Below are 12414 nucleotides of genomic sequence, written 5' to 3' on the forward strand. Positions count from 1 at the left end.
AAGCCAGCCTTCAGCAAGTTCACCTCTAATCTCTATTATCATGTGTGAAATTACATACACTATCTGAAGCTTGACAAACTGTGAGATGCAAACTGCAGAAGTTTTTTTTTGCTCAAAGCAGATTCAGATTTAGATGCAGTTTATTGCCATTTAGAAACCACAAATGCAATGCAGTTAAAAAATGAGACAATGTTCCCCCAGAATGATATCACTGAAGCATATGACAAAACAGACTACACCAGAAAATCCACGTAACGTTTGGCAATCCCCAATCCAGAGTCCAGAGAGGCTGCTGAGTATTAATATCGCACTACCGTCTAGTGCAGGGGTGTCAAACTCAAATATACAGTGGGCCAAAATTAAAAAATCGGTACAAGTCGAGGGCCGGATTGGTTCAGCGTTTATTGCAAAACTTATTGAAATGTATTTTTTACACATATTAACCTGGAACTAACAAAGCTTAGGTTATTGCCTACAAAAACAACATTCAACATTAAATAAATAAAAAATCAGTTGCATTTATTTCTTATGGCTTTATCTGCAGCTTTTCCAGAGTAATTTCTAATGAAAACATTTTTCCACAGGCCAACACTCTGTGATTCACACTAGTCTAAGCCAGATACTTGGCATCTCATCTTGGATGCAAGTTCATCAATGTTTGGAGTCAGGCTCTGAGCTGAGGAAATCCTCAGAATTGAGTGAAGGTGTTCATTAGAAAGACGACTCCTGTGTGATGTTTTGTTTATCTTCATCAAAGAGAACAGTTGTTCACACAGATATGTGCTGCCAAATATAGAGAGCATTTGAGCAGCTTGGGTACGCAGCTGGGGCATTGTGTTGGGAATGAAACGTAGAAACTGCACCCACCGAGTCATACTTTGCCTTGAGTGTGTCACTACATTGGAGTTCAATCAGCTCCATTTGTATGTTGGTTGGTGCGCTTTCCACGTCAGCTGCAAATGGATTACTGAGCAGTTCAAACCTGCTTTTTTGGGCTTCAAAGTCGGCAAATCGCCGTGTGAAGTCGGCACCAAGTATGCTAAGTTTTTCAGCAAACTTTGCACGTGGGAACACTGCGGTAGAAACCTGCTCTTTCATAGTTTGGCAACATGGAAAATGGCACAAGTTTTCTTGCTGCATCTGCGTCTCCCACAGGCGCAGCTTGGTTTTAAAAGCCCTCACTGCAGCGTACATGTTTGTGATCACACGACCCTGCCCCTGAAGCTGCAGGTTGAGCGCATTGAGATGGCTCGTGATGTCACACAGAAATGCCATTTCACAAAGCAACTTTTTATCCCGGAACTGACATTCCATGAACTGACAGATCTCCTCACGCAACTCGAAACATCTTTTCAGCACTTTTCCTTGGCTTAACCATTGCACCTCTGTGTGATAGGGCAAATCATTATATTCTGAACCCCTCCTCCAGAAACGACTTGAACTCGCAGTGATTTAAACCTTTGGTTCTTATGAAGTTAACTGCTCGTGTTATGGTGCTCATTATATGTTCCATTTTCAAGGCTTTGCCACACAACGATTCCTGGTGTATGATGCAGTGATAAGCTGTCAGCTCACCTGCGCCGTTTTCCTCCCGCATCTTCTCCCGGATCCTGCCCACCAATCCACTCTTTTGACCGCACATCGCGGGTGCTCCATCTGTCGTCAGTCCCACAAGTTTATCCCAAGGCAGCCTCATTATATTTACACATCTGGATACCTCTTCAAAGAGATCTTTTCCAGTAGTTGTTCCATGCATTGATCTTAATCCCAAAAGTTCCTCTGTTACACACAGACTTGAGTCCACTCCACGAATGAAAATTGACAATTGGGCAGTATCAGCAGTGTCCCTGCTCTCATCCACAGCAAGGGAATATGCGATGAAATCTCTTCCCTTCCCCACCAGCTGTTGTTGTAGATTGGTGGCAAGCTCATGAACACGGTCAGCAACAGTGTTTCTGCTCAGGCTCACATGCACTCAACTGCCTTGAAAACCCCTGTTTTCAAAGTCCACCTTTCGTTCAGCCATTTTTGGGGTGAGGGATAGCTGAAAGTTGACTCACGTGACTAGCGCCATAAGGATGCTGATGAGAGAGTAAGGCAAGCGCGAGCAATGCACTGGCAGTGCATTGTGGGATTTGTAGTACTAGTGGTGCGTGCAATATACCGATGGGCCAACTCCAATAGAAAAAATTTATTCATTAATGATATTCAGGAAATAAACCAGGGAAACCAAATAAACACTAAAAACCCTGAAAACCTGGTACCTGACTAAACTCAGCATTAGCCATATCATACGCCATAGGCACTTCGATTACTGGGACCAGCTTTAATAGTAATTAGATATTATCTTGTGGGCCAAAGATAATTCCACCGCAGGCTGGATTTGGCCCGCGGGCCTTGAGTTTGACATATATGGTCTAGCGCGTTCCCTGGAAAGGAGCTCCAATCCCACCAGACAAAAGCAAGACCAAAAACTAAAGCTACAAGACCTGCACAAAACCACATAATTACAACAGTGCAAACAATAGCATAATTGATTAAAAACAAACTATGGGCACAGTAAAACTAGTCCAAGATGTTAAAGGACTGTAAGTTCAAAAGAAATCACCACAATTTCCACAAGTCCCCAGGGTCCCGACAGACTCGCCATCCCACACCGGCGGCAGAAGGGAATACCCCCGCTATGGACTTCTATGGCACCACCCACAGAGTTGTTTAAATGACAACATTGGATCTGTATAGAGCAGGCTACCCAGGTCAGGTAAACTTTTACCAAAACCATCTTCAATAAAACAGTATTTGTAAGCAATGAAAATGATGTAACCTTTCGCAAGGTATTTTACAAGGTCCCTTTGGTAGGTTTATTAGAAAGATGTGTGTGATCCACAGTGATTCGATAGTTTGGACTCAGAAATTTCTTGCCCACAGAAGACAGAGGTTAGTAGTGGAAGGGTTTAATTCTGGCTGGGGTCGGTGACTAGTGGTGCTCCACAGGGATCAGTGCCCAGACTTCTGATGTTTGTGATTTATTTACTTGGAGATATGCTATGGAAATGACCCTTCCTGCTCAACAGGCCACACCACTCAGCAATCCAACTATTTAACACAAATCTAATTGCAGCACAACTTACAATGACCTAGTAATCTACTAACTGGTACATATTTGGATTGTGGGAGGAATCTGGAGCACCCAGAGGAACAGTCCGCGATTCACGGGGATAACATACAAACTCCTTATAGATGGAACTGGAATTGAACTCAGAACTCTGATGCCCCAAGCTGTAATAGCATCATGATAACTGCTATGCTACCATGGCCCCACAATACAAATAACATAAAGGGTATAAATGACATTGGTGAAAAATTAGATGTGTTGCTCCCATCCTAGCATCTCTGCACAATGGCTTCCTGCACCTTTCAGAATTTGTTTTAAAGTTCTCTTACTTGTTTTTAAAGCTCTTAATGATCTGAGTCCGGAGTACAAATTGGTTTTGCTTTATAATCCTGCTTAAGCTCTCGGGTCTTCTTCTGCCAGTCTCTTAAATTTAAGCAATCTCTCTCAAAAGACAATTGGTAGATCAGCTCAGTTGAACTATGCTCCTGAACCATGAAGCTCAATAACTAAAAACTATAAGGGATGCAACTGAGTCTACTGACTGCTTTAAACCCCTTCTCAAAACCTATTTATTTAACCTTGCTTTTAACTAACGTCTTTGTCTTTTATTTTCAACATTATTTTAATTTTATTTTAAGTTTTATTTTCATGTTTGTACTTTCTCCCATTGTAAAGCACTTTGAACTACACTGTCTGTATGAAACATGCTCTAGAAATTTTATTATTATTATTAAGTATGTTTGGAGGCAAAACAAAAATGATGCAGCTGTGGGCAGTGAAGAAGGTTGTCAGAAGATATACAGCATGGCATAGATCAGTTTCAGTTATAGGCAGATATGTGATAGATGGAGTTTAATCCCGTGCAGTGTGAGCTGTTACACCTAGGAAGTCAAATGTAAGAGGAAAGTATATAGTTAATAGTAGGCCGCTTCACAGCATTGATCTGATGTGAGGCTGTCTTACGGGACTGTGCAGAGTGAACTGCAGATTTGTGATGTGTTACGAATGAGGAGCAACTCTGATGGGCAGAAGGGTGCAAAATCCTTTTTTGAGAATCCCCCCCCTTTTTTGGGAATCGCAAAATCGCTATTATTTCGGGTCTGATACCAAGGAAATGAAAGAGATAACAGCAAGGGCAGTTGTTATTGATAATGCTCATGAAAAATTGATGAGAGAGAAGCCACAGGTTGGAATGTCTCCTAATGACAAAGAGAGAGATTACTGCTATTATCTCTTGGAGAAGGATTGTGTATTGAGTACTGTTCTATTCATTGAAACCCCTCAGGGGGCAACCAGAGTGGTCTGGTTGAGGGATTGCATCATCCCAACCTGATTGACACCTGAGACCCCGTGAGTGGGGATAAAAGTAGGGTCTGGGGAAACACCCCTCAGACACACCAGGAGAGATGCCACGAGACTGGTGGGAGCTTGTGTGTGTCACCCTTGCCTGGGTGACGAGTCCTCCATGGAACGGTCTAGCTAAAGGACGGAGGGGTCATACGTGAATGGCTACAAAAACAACTCATCAACGGATCAAGATTGTAAAAGGAAAGTCGGCAAGTCAATTGCTGTTACTCTCTCTCTCTCCCTCTCTCTCCAACAATTGCAACACCGCGAACAACAACTACTGCAGCCTGCATGAACTGAACTGAAATTTATATTTACATCGGACAATTCATTATCCCCTAGACAACGATAGAGCTAATTTCTTAATGATTATTATTATACTTGCACTTTTAGGTTTAGTATTGATGACGTATATTATCTGTATATTTGCATTGATATTATTTTTGTGTATTTTTGCTAATAAATACTGTTAAAAATAGTATCATCAGACTTCAACGGACACTCCTATCTTTGCTGGTAAGACACCCAGTTATGGGGGTCGTAACACATGATACAATATGCATTTTGGTGACATAGATATATTGATGACAGAAAATGAGGAAAGGAATGTACAATTGATGGAATTAGATTCATTTTGAAATGAAATATGCATGCATATTATGTGTTAATGCATGGTAATAAACAATGTAAACTAAATTAATTGAACTTGTAGAGAATAAATCAAATTAAAGGAGGATGACTGTAGTATTTTAGAGTCATGCGGATACTCAACATGGAGCTATCTGCTTCTAGGCATCGTCCTCACCAACAATCAGCCACTCATTTAAGCTTATCCCATTTTATAATTGTCCAACATCTTCGTCAACTGCCACCCGGATTTACCAGAATGAACATGGGAATGAAAGAGTTAATGCACGAGGAGTTCTTATTACTCTGGGCCTTTACTCACAGTGGGGGGAATCTCATTGATACCTATTGAACATTGAAAGGCCTACATAGAGTAGGTGTAGAGAGGATGTTTACAATAGTGAGGGAGTCCAGGACCAGAGGGTACAGCCTCAGAATACTGGGACGTCCCTTGAGAACAGAAACGAGAAGTTCCTTCATCCAGAGGGTGGTAAAGCTGTGTAATCTATTGCCACAGACAGCTGCTGAGGCTAAGTCTTTTGAGTATATTTAAAGCAGAGGTTGATAGATACTTGAAATGTAAGATTGTCAGAGATTATTGGGAAAGGGCAGGAGAATATGGTTGAGGAGGAATAAATCAATCATGATTGAACTGTGGAGTAGACACCATGGGCTAAATAGCTTAATTCTGATCCTGTAATTTATGACCTAATGGATTCAACCCCTTACTTACACAACAGACACAATTCACAGAGGCCACACTATTTTTATTTGAATGTAGGTGGAGACCGAAGCACTCAGAGGAAACCCTTCCAGTCATGAGGAGAATGCACAAGCTCTGCACAGAAAGCAGTCTAGGTAAGTATAAGACACTGGTCTCCAAAGCAGTGAGGCAATGGGTTTACCAAATCCATCCATCTGCCGCCCAATCCTACATCAACATACCTGTGCTGTGATTTTGCCATGAGAAAGTCTATCCTAATGGAATGGGGCAGCAATGAGTTTGCCTCTGTTGGTATTTTTTTCTCTGTTTAAGTGTTGCTTACCCGATGCTGGGTTCTTGAGAGTGGGGCTGGGTTGAGTACCTGTATTATAAGCCTTCTCCCTCACCTCCCACCCTCCAGTTGGTACCTCTCCCCCTCCCCCACCTTCTTATTCCGGCTTCTTCCCCCTTCCATTCCAGTCCAGATGAAGGGCCTCCGCAGATGTTGCCTTTCCTGCAGCATCGTGTGTGTGTTGTTCTGGATCTCTAGATCTGCAGAAGCTTGTGTGTGCATGTACTACACCTGTGGAAAAGTGTGTGTGTGGGAGAGAGGGATTAGATCGTTCAGCGCCTATGCATTATTCATTATTTGCGTGAGTAATAAAACATGTCATGAAAATTTCCTTTGTCTACACAATTACGCACAGAGGTCATTCCCTCTCATATGCATCAGATTGGAAAATACCTGCACAGTCCTCTGCCCAATTGAAGCGAAAGGGCGGTTCACAGAAATTAAACAGGTTTTGCATAACTTCTGGCCAGCTTCATGCGCCAGTTGATATGCAGCGCGTTAACGTACAGTTTCATGTTAGAACTGGTTCCCCCGCCCTTGTGTTCCAGAGCCGTGCCCCAATCGACAAATTAACCTAATCTTTCACTTTGTTAACCTGTCGCGGAGAATGTTGCTGCAGAGCGAGGTCGATTGAGGAAGGAGAACAGGGGAAAGGGTCGTCAAACTCTCTCGAAAGTCCGCATTCTCCAAACTTCACAAAGTAAGTCAAAGTTTCAAACTTCCTGGGTCCAGGTTCCCTGGCGGCATTTTTTCCCCCACCATGATTAAAGAAAGTCTCCTTTGAAAAAAAACATTTTAAAACAATCTCATTTACCTCGTCCCCCAGAAGATGCAAGGGACAGAAATGAGACCGCGAGTCTCTATAGTACAGGTACATCACTGAGGCAGTGTGTTCAAAGTGGCTTCACAACAGTGTGAACTGGGGTCGTTCGACCCTCTGCGTGAACACTCACAATATTGTCGTCAGAAGTTATAATAATAATAACTTATTTCTAGAGCACTATTCACACAGACGATGTAGTTCAAAATGTTTTACAATGGGATAAAGTTCAAAAATGAAAGTAAAATAAATAAAAAACATGAAAATAAAAGACAAAAAGATGTCAGTTAAAAGCAAGATTAAAGAAATAGGATTTGAGCTGGTGCTTTAAAAGTATATGTTTCGATATTTGATATACATGTGATAAATAAAGCCAATTTTTTATAATACAGCAGAATTCTTGTTATACCCAGATATGTTAGACCTTTAATTTTGTCACTTTAGCATTGTGTTACAATAATAATAGTAATTTATTTATGGAGCATTTTTCATGTAGATGATGTAGTTCAAAGTGCAAACATGAAAATAAAATTAAAAAGATGTTAAAACAAGGTTAAATAAATAGGTTTTGAGCTGGCATTTAAAACCGTCAACAGAGTCTGGATCCCTCATAGTTTTTGGTATTGAATTCCACAATTTAGGAGCATAGTGCAAAAAAGCTGATCTGCCAATTAGATCAGTTTTGAGGGAGATAGCTTAAATTTAAGTGACTGATGGAAGAAGATCTGAGTGTTCGAGTAGGATTATAGAAGGAGAACGATTCTGTTATGGACTCCGGTCCAGACCATTAAGAGTTTTAAAAACAAGTAAGAGAATTTTACTTGGAAGGGTCTCGGCCGGAAACGTCGACAGGAAGGGTCTCAGCCCAAAATGTTGACGGCGCTTCTCCCTATAGGTACTGCCTAGCCTGCTGTGTTCCACCAGCATTTTGTGTGTTGTTAAGAGAATTTTAAAATCAATTCTAAAAGATGCAGGAAGCCAATGCAGAGTAGCTAGGATGGGAGTGATATGTTCCCTCAGCCTGGTTTTAGTTAAAGTCTAACAAGGGCATTCTGCATGAGTTGAAGTTTGTCAATAGATTGCTTTGGAAGGCTATTAAAAGATGTATTGCAGTAATCTAGTCCATTCGATAAAAAGGCATGAGTTAATTTTCAGTACAATTACGTGACAGAAATGGACATACCTTTGCAATTGACTTGTTTGGTGACAGTTTTAATTATGATGGACTTTGTTCCATGTAACCAGTCCCTAATAACAACTAGAAACACTGAAAAATCACTTGATGCTGGAATTGAAATAGGTTTATTATTGATACATGTACCGAGGTATGCTTAAAAACTTGCATTGCATACTGTTCGTACGTATCAGATTATTAATGTGCATTGAGCTAGTATGAAGTATTGATTTAGTTCTGAGGCCTCTGTTACTCAGAGTCAACCACAAATGTTGCATGCCAGCTGTCTAGGTTTGCAAGCCTGGGCAATTCAATATGGAGAGCCTGCTGTTGCCTATGTAGCAAGCTTTCCCTCTCAACACAAAGGAATGGCAGAGACCGATACAGTTTGGCACCAGAGGTGTTGCAGGAGTTGCCACTTAATGTTGAACTCAATTTAGCGCAGCTTGGGATGCCAAGTCTGGATTTTTTTCCCAAAGTTTACTCGAGAAGCCTTTCCTAAGAGTGCTTATAGCCACAAGGCAGCTGATGTTTGAGTTTAGTTTCCCTTCTCCTAAATGACATGCTAACCATGGCTGACGAGCCACATCTGCTTGAAGTGACTGCTTTAAGGTGCCAGTAACCAGTCTTTGCCCCTTCTTCTGTCAGTAGAAACAGTTCCACTGGGCTTTGTAGCTAAGCCACAGCTGAAGGCCAAGAGCTGGACTTGGTTGTTAGAAAGGCTATTTGAGGGGCATGCCATTGGGAGCATTTAATAAGTTGAAGGAGCTTATCCCCATTACCACCCCAGCTATAATAACCTTAAGGAACCATTTGGTTAGGTTTTGGGGTCTGATGTTCTTGTTGCCATCTGCATGATGTTTTTTGTTGCACACGGGGAGGGGCTGATTTTTTTTATTTGAACATCTTCCATGGCTTTCTTTATTTTCTCCAGACAACTACAAAACAATCTCAGAGTTGTATACTGCAGACATACTTTGATAGTAAATGCACCCTGAAACTTGAGCCTTAGTTCTAAACTCAGGTAGTTCTGCAGATGTTGGAAATCGTAAGCAACACACACAAAATGCTAGAAGAACTCAGTAGGTCAGGCAGCATCTATGAATAAACAATCGACACTTCCGGCTGAGACTCTTCATCAAGTCCTGATAAGGGTCCAGGCTCGAAACATCAACTGTTAATTTTTGCTGCATCATATATAGAAGTTATTGACTCAGAATAGGAGCTCGTTCAGTTTAGTGCGATCATGCAGAGAAACTTATTGTAGACAGGCATAAAAGAGCACACAGCTACTGGTGGTAAATAGGATTAGTATTGCTAGGGCATTGATAGCTGACAGAAATAATGGGAGGAAGGGCCTGTTTCTGTATTGGATAACTTCCTCACTCAATGAGAGCTTATATTTCATTTGAGCTTATTTCTTTTGAGAAAATTAGGGATTACAGCCTATCAATCCTATGTTTTTTTACAGAGGAACTCCAATTCCCTGGCAATCTCCCTGTAATCTGTGTCATCGCTGATTAACTAGACTTTGACAATTGCCACTCATTCCTCAATCACATTTTATTTACTCCTGCACAAGGGGAACAGCCTGGACCCCATCACCAAATGGTTCTGAAGTTTGAATGAAAAAATGCTATTTTTTAAATACAGGATTGTCTAGCATGATACAGATATAGATCCAATAGTAACTTTGTATACTTCTGAATCCCATCATTTGCAAATTTAAGTACTAATCATAATACATATTTCAGGTATTAATAACTAACTAAATATGTGTTAAAGGCAAATAATATTTGAGAATTAGTAAAATAACTGTCCAAAGTTGAAAGTAAATTTATTATCTAAATACAGACAAGGGGTGATTGATATGTTTGTGACCTAAGGTAGATGGAGTCAATTTTAGAAAACCTAGCACATTTATTTTTCAACATAGTCTCCTCCTACATTTACACACTTAGTCCAGCGGTCATGGAGCATATGGATCTTGGACCTCCAGAAGGTATCCACAGATGGGTGATTGGTAAGTTTGTGGTCTAAGGTAGAAGGAGATGAGTTATACACCTCCCCTTACATGCACATGCAGGTCAACTCTTTGAGTGATTATGTAGGAAGTTTGAAGTTAATAACTCATCTGCTTCTACCTTAGGCCATGAACTTATCAATCACCCCAATGCATTATTAACTGATATGAGTTATTAACTTCAAACTTTCTACACTTTCTACATAATCACTCAGAGTTGACCTGCATGTGCATGTAAGGGGAGCTGTATAACTCACTTCCTTCTATCACAGGCCATGAACTTATCAATCACCCCTGCTGTGGACACTTCTGGAGGTCCAAGATCCGTATGCTCCATGACCACTGGATTAAGTGTGTAAATGTAGGAGGGAACTGTGTTGAAAAATAAATGTGCCAGGTTTTCTAAAACTGACTCTTTCTAAAACAAACTCTTGGGCCACAAACTCATCAATCACCCCTTGTATATGTCATGGTATACTACACTGAGATTCATTTTTTTTGTAAGCATTCACAGGAGAATACAATAGAGTCTATGAAAAACTACGCATAAAGACAAAAGGTCACTTTTGCTCTAGAATCTTCATTTGCATCATAGAGCATAAGACATAGGAACAGAATTAGGCCATATGGCCCATTGAGTCTCCTTCACCATTCCATCATGGTTGATTTATTATCCCTCTCAACCCCATTCTCCTGCCTTCTCCCTGTAACCTTTGGCACCCTGGCTAATCCAGAACCTATCAACCTCCACTTTAAAAATGAGAGAAAGTCTGCAGATGCTAGAAACTTGAGCAACACACAAAATGCTAGAGGAAATCAGCAGGCCAGGCAGCATTCTGTGTGTGAACCTCCACTTTAAATACACCCATTGACTTGGCCTCCACAGCCATCTGCGGCAATAAATTCCACAGATTCACTACCATATGGCTAAAGAAACTCTTCCTCAGCTCTGTTCCAAGTAGACATCCATACATCTGTTCTGAAGCTGTGGCTTCTGGTCCTAAACTCCCCCACTATAGGAAATACCTTTGTCTTGGTGACCTTGGTTCCCAGGCTTGATAAGAAAGTCTGTACAAAGGAGAGTTAGACTTTCAAGGGCTGTGTTCAGCCTGGGTTACTGCATTGTCTGTGCACACTGTACAAAGGAGAGTCCAGCTCTCAGAGGTTTGGTTCAACTTGAGACTCTGTGGTGGTAGCATTCTGTTTCATCAGCGCAGAATTTTAAACCTTTTCTTGCTGCATCCTCCATATCGCCTTTCACCTGTCTATCAACTTCCCCACCAATTCTCTTGTCACCTAGTTCTGCAAATTCAAGTTCTGGTTAATTGTTACTCACGTGTACAGCTAAACTAAACAATGTTCCCCTGGGAGCATGTATGTGATATATGTACTGTGCAAAACACATCATGTACAGCATTTAAAATAATATTAACACAATAATACTAACAGATGGTTAAAATATTCTGTAAATGTACAAGTTGACATAAAGTGCATACTTTATATGACATATAGTAAAATATACAGCAGTATATACTCCCAACACTGTCATAAGTAACGTGTAATGAGTGGTAGCAAGAGTATTCAGAAGTCTCACAGCCAAGGGGAAGAAGCTGTTACCACTCCTGACATTTTGTATTATGATACTTTCTGCCTGACTGTAGGAGATCAAAGAGATCATGGGATAGGTGGGAGAGGCCCTTGACATTAACATATAATAGTTAATTAACTACTGCCAAAATGTCTTTGAGAAGTGAGAGAAAATTGGAGCGTCCAGGGAAAATCGATGTAGTCACAGGGAGAACGTGCAAACTCCACATGGACATCACCAGAGCTCAAACTTGAAACCTGGTCACTGGAGATGTCAAGCTACTGTGCCACCTATCTACATATCTGTCCAGGCCATTTACTGTTATTGTTAACATATATTGTTTTATGTTCTATTAGAAAAATAGAGGGTAAGGTAGGAGAGAAAGATTGGGTTGATTTCAGAGTAGGTTAAAGGGTCGGCACAACATCGTGGGTCGAAGGGCCTGTACTGTGCTGTAATGTTCTGTTTTCTATATTCTATGTTCTTACAATTTCTTCAGTATCACTTCTATCTTTAGGTCATGCTGTCCTCTCACTGCTACCATCGTGAAGGAGGTGCAGGAGTCTTAGGTTCCACACCACCAGGTTTAGAAAAAGTTATTACCCTTAAACCATCGGACTCCTGAACTGAAATGGATAGCTTCACTCAACTCAACTCTGAACTGA

The 12414-nt window shown here is 41.0% G+C and overlaps 1 protein-coding gene and 1 pseudogene across 1 annotated transcript in view; one reads left to right on the plus strand and one right to left on the minus strand.

The window, feature by feature from the left end:
• Positions 1–243: 243 nt before the first annotated feature.
• On the minus strand, positions 244–6659 carry LOC132401326 (general transcription factor II-I repeat domain-containing protein 2-like; annotated as a pseudogene).
• fam83b (family with sequence similarity 83 member B) overlaps positions 6585–12414 on the plus strand; it is a 37785-nt gene continuing 31955 nt past the window's right edge. The window contains exon 1 of the mRNA XM_059982087.1: positions 6585–6844. The gene's annotated coding sequence lies outside the window, so the exon portion shown is untranslated. The remainder of the gene's footprint in view (positions 6845–12414) is intronic.

Source organism: Hypanus sabinus, chromosome 10 (assembly GCF_030144855.1).
Source record: "Hypanus sabinus isolate sHypSab1 chromosome 10, sHypSab1.hap1, whole genome shotgun sequence".
NCBI lineage: Eukaryota > Metazoa > Chordata > Chondrichthyes > Myliobatiformes > Dasyatidae > Hypanus > Hypanus sabinus.